This window comes from Armigeres subalbatus, chromosome 3 (genome assembly GCF_024139115.2).
Source record: "Armigeres subalbatus isolate Guangzhou_Male chromosome 3, GZ_Asu_2, whole genome shotgun sequence".
Classification (NCBI taxonomy): domain Eukaryota; kingdom Metazoa; phylum Arthropoda; class Insecta; order Diptera; family Culicidae; genus Armigeres; species Armigeres subalbatus.
In genome coordinates this window covers 361,455,214-361,460,238 of record NC_085141.1, presented here as the reverse complement: position 1 = coordinate 361,460,238, position 5,025 = coordinate 361,455,214, and the positions used below count along the sequence as shown (strand labels likewise).

General features: G+C 37.2%; 1 non-coding gene across 1 annotated transcript; it reads right to left on the bottom strand.

The window, feature by feature from the left end:
* Window positions 1-531: 531 nt before the first annotated feature.
* On the bottom strand, window positions 532-606 carry Trnad-guc (transfer RNA aspartic acid (anticodon GUC)). Its single transcript has one exon. It is a non-coding gene; the product is annotated as a tRNA-Asp (tRNA).
* Between the last annotated feature and the right edge of the window lie 4,419 nt (window positions 607-5,025).

Here is a 5,025-nt window from a genome sequence, read left to right as displayed (position 1 = left end):
TCGTTCGGCCGAAAGTGTCATTTGGTTGTTTGGCCGAAAGGGTCATTTGGCCAAAGGGTCATTTGGTCAAAGGGTAATTTGGTCAAATGGGTATTGTTACGGTTTATTTTATCTTACCTATAAGTGACAAATGTCTGATTGGAATTGTGTATGTTCCGTTCCTGCATGTTCTGTGTTTGGGCCTGAGGAAAGGCAATTAAAATTATAAGTAGAGAGATTCCCAGACACAGACTTTATATTACTGGTGCCACATGGCACAAATTAATTGAAGGTGCCCAAATAGGATCGGAATCCTACACAAATAGAGCTATGTATACAACGGGCTGTTGTAGACAAAATGCAAAACGCAATAAAAACACATTTGCGGGATTTGACTGATGGACCAAAATCTTATAAGGAAACCTCGTCATATCTCGCAATGGGCAACACTTTGGACGTTTCTCTCGGAGCACAGAGAGATCGTCGATCATTTTAATTTGTTGAAGTTGTTAAGTGTTTATAATTATATGTTTGTATTTTTTTATTGTAATATGGCTCCCCGACGGGGAATCGAACCCCGGTCTCCCGCGTGACAGGCGGGGATACTGACCACTATACTATCGAGCCATATTACAATAAAAAAATACAAACAATTATAAACATAACAACTGCAAGTAACAACGTCTTCAAACTCAGAGCAGATAAAATAAACTAAATATTTAAGCTGAAAGGGTCATTTGGCTGATGGGGTCATTTGGCCGAAAGGGTCATTTGGCCGAAAACGTCATTTAGCCGTAGGAGTAATTTGGCTGAATAGGACATTTGCCCGAATAAGACATTTAGCCTAATAGGTCATTTGGCCGAATAGGTTATTTGAAAAGTGAGAAATTAGAAATGAGAAGAGAGACGTCTCAATTCTCATTCCTTATTTCTTACTTCTCACTGTAAAAAGTGAGAAGCATGAGGTGAGTAGTGAGACGTCTCACTACCCACTTCGCACTACTAACTTTTCACAGTGAGAAGTGAGAAATGGGAAGTGAGTCATCTCACGTCTCACTTTCTACAATGAGAAGATATAAATAAATGTAAATGGGAAGTGAAAAGGGAGACGTCTCAATTCTCACTTTTTACAGGGAACAGTGAGAAATGAAAGTGAGTAGTGAGATGTCTCACTTCTTTTTCTTCATTTTTCTTTTATCACTGTAGAAATTGAGAAGCGCGAAGTGAATAGTGAGACGTCTCACTGCTCACTTCGCGCTTCTAATTTTCTTAGTGAGATGTGAGACGTCTCACTTCTCACTCCTCATTTCTCTTTTCTCATTGTGAAAAGTGAATAGTCCGAAGTGGGTAAAGAGACGTCTCACTACTAACTTCACGCTTCTCTCTTTTTACAGTGAGAAGTGAGAAATGAGAATTGAGACGTCTCTCTTCTCACTCCTAATTCCTCACTTTTCAAATGACCTATTCTTATAGGTCAAATGTCCTATTCGGTCAAATGTCTTATACGGTCAAATGTCCTATTCGGCCAAATGACCCTTTCGGCCAAAAGACCCTTCCGGCCAAATGACCCTTTAGGCCAAACGACCCTTTCGGCAAAATGACCCTTTCGGCCAAATTACCCTTTCGGCCAAATGACCCGTTCGCCCAAATGACCCTTTCGGCCAGATTTATTTCGGCCAAGTGGAATTCGGCCAAATGGCTTTCGGCTGAATGGGTTTCAGCCAAACGACCCTTCCCCTTTACAGAGGTAGTTTTGTCAGTGTCTCTAGGTTGCTTCTTAAAGTAACCAAAGAATTTACTGGACGAATTTTCAAAGGAATATCCGGAAAAAAATCATCAGATATTGCCTAAGGTATATTTGAAAGAATTCCTAAGGTAATTTCAGGAAAAATGTCTTGATGCTACGGAACCCCTAGAGGAAATTAAAAAAAAAAAAAATCTAAAAACTATCTTGCGCTGGAATTTCTCAATTAATTTTCGAAGAAATTCTTAAGAAAATTTTCAAAACTTCTTTCTGTAGGAGTTTTAAGAGAGTTTTTGGAGGACTTCTGAAACAATTTCCTAAGGAACTCCTCAAACATTTTCGTAGATTTCTCTGGAAATTCCTTCAGGAATTCATTGGGGAAGTCTTATAGAAATACCTCCAAAAACTTTTTTAGCAGTTCCAACGAAAATTATTTTCGAAAATCAATTCAGGTTCTCTTTTAAAAATTCATTTGGAAACTCCTACACTAGGGTGGCTCAAAAAACACTTTTTCAAATTTTTTGATGGGCCCTCTAATTCGGTTCTATTTGATACCATAATGCTCTGGACAAAATTTCAGCCAAATCGGTCAACGTTTGGGCGGTGCCAAAATCCTTGGAAGTTTATATGGTAAAATGAATGCAGAAACATCAAAAAACAGTGATTTGCAGTTGGACGGTACAATTTACGATCATGAACTACGATACTCATTCAGTTATTGTAGAATTGAATACAAATTGTCATGCTGAAAACCGCGAGAAGATTAGAGTTTCTTAGGCAAAGATATTAGCATTTTACTGGAGTATTGTAGGGGTGAATTTATTTCTTTTCAAAGGTAAAAGAAACGAAATTTGCTCAAACCCCTCTTCAGTGAAATGCTAATAACTTCGCCGGACAAACTCTAATCTTTTCGCGGTTTTCAGCATAACATTCTGTATTAAATGTTTCACGATCTGAATGAGTATCACAATTCTTCATCGTAAATTGTGCCGTCTAACTGCAAATCACTATTTTTGGATGTTTATGGATACATTTTTCCATATAAATTTCCAACGAGTTTAGCACCGCCCAAACGTTGACCGATTTAGCTGAAATTTTGTCCAGAACATAAAGGCAACAAATAGAACCGAATAAAAGGGCGGCCCATAAAAAAATGAAAAAAGTTTTTCCCATACTAATTTGAGCCACCCTATCCTACACCCTTCAGGAATTTCTTCAAAAACTTCTCCAAAAAATCATTTGAGAACTCCTCACGATTTTTTTCCTTAAATAATCTCAAAAAATCCGCCAAGAATTCCTCCTGATATTTCACCATAGATTTCTTTAAAAGTTTCTTCGAAAAGCCTCCAAGATTCCCTCGTAGATTTCTTAAGAAATTCTTTTGGAATTTCTTTCCGGAAATCCTTTGAAAAATAATTAGAGAATGAAATAGCTTTCGATGGAGTTACTAATTGAATTTTTGAAAGAGTACACATTTCGGAATGAACTCGTGAAAGTATTTTTGGAGGAATTCCTGCAGGAAGTTCTGGAAAGATTCCCGAAGAATTTTTCAAAGGAATTGCTGGTAGAAGTTCCGAAGAAGTTCCTTGAAAAGTTCTAAGAAATCTTTTATGTAATATCTGGAAGAATTAATTTAAGGAATTCATGGAATAATTGCCGAAAAAAAATCATAGGAGAAATTTCCGAAGGCATTGCTTAAAAAAGGTGTTGATAAACAATTTCCGAAGAAATTCATTATAGAATTTCTAGAGGAATTCCTTAAGGAGTCTTGGAACGAATTTCTAGCTTTTTTTTTCGTAGGAATTCCTGAATTTTTTTGTATAGGGGGAATGACGGCTTTGGCAGGTTTTGTTCTATTGTTGTCAGGGGGGTTTTTATGACTGATGATGCTCAAATTTGGCCTAACCATTCTTTGCATATCAAAGAATATTGTGGCCAAATTTCATAAAATTTGGTCGACAAAAACCCCCCTGACAATAATAGAACAAAACCTGCCAAAGCCGTCTTTTCCCCAACATTCCATAAGGAATTTCCTAAAGAAATTCGTAAATGATGTTCTGAAGAAATTCGTAATGTAAATTCTGAAGGAATTTTCGAAGAAAAAAGAATTTCTAAAGTCACCTACAGGTTTAGGTGCCCAACTGAATGCCAAAGGCTTGGCTTAGACGAATTCTAAAGATCAGTTAAACATTGTATGTGTTATTCTACTTGGTAGAAGAAATCCACTAGATGAAGTCTCATGCAAACTCATAAACTAATCAACCAACATATTTATTAATCCAGACAATGTATTTCACCACACTGACTTAGAGACATCATCTCGTAAGGTAGATTTGAAATTGAATTCTGACGATTTCCACCTTTTCACCATTTATGAACTATCATAAGACGAGTTTAGTACTATTCCAATGAACTCCACCACGTTGTATTGCTTTACAGATACATATTTCGTCTTCAACTGTAAGGCCATCTTCACTTCTTTACTCGACTCGACTTAAGTTAATTGATTTTTTTTATTGCGATTAGTCATCGGCGAGGCAAAATTATGAACGGCGGCGCGCCGACCCAAAATTGTCGCCGGCAACGGCGTGAGTAAAACCATCGGCGGCGGCGGCGCACAGGTCTAATCTTAATATTCTAATCAATCAACATGAAGATCTTCGATGTCCCCACTAGTTTTATGAGTTGGAATAGCTCCACGGTACGTCATTACAACATTACAAACACAATACAGAGTTTGTTGAACATCTACTACACTCCAAACTGTCCTTGAGCTCAGATCTTAATATTCAAATCAATCAACATGAAGATCTTCGATATACCCACTAGTTTTATGAGTTGGAATAGCTCCACGGTAGGTCATTACAACATTACAAACACAATACAGAATTTGTTGAACATCTACGACACTCCAAACTGTCCTTGATTTCAGATCTCAATATTCAAATCAATCAACATGAAGATCTTCGATGTACCCATTAGTCTTATGAGTTGGAATAGCTCCACGGGACTTTGTTACACCATTATAAACAAGCTACAGAATTCGTTCGACAACTATGACACTCCAAACTGTCCTTGAGCTCAGATCTTAATATTCAAATCGATCAACATAAAGATCTTCGATGTCCCCACTAGTTTTATGAGTTGGAATAGCTCCACGGTACGTCATTACAACATTACAACACAATACAGAATTCATTGAACATCTACGACACACCAAATTGTCCTTGAGCTCAGATCTGAATATTCAAATCAATTAACATGAAGATCTTCGATGTCTCAACTATGTTTATAAGCTGGAA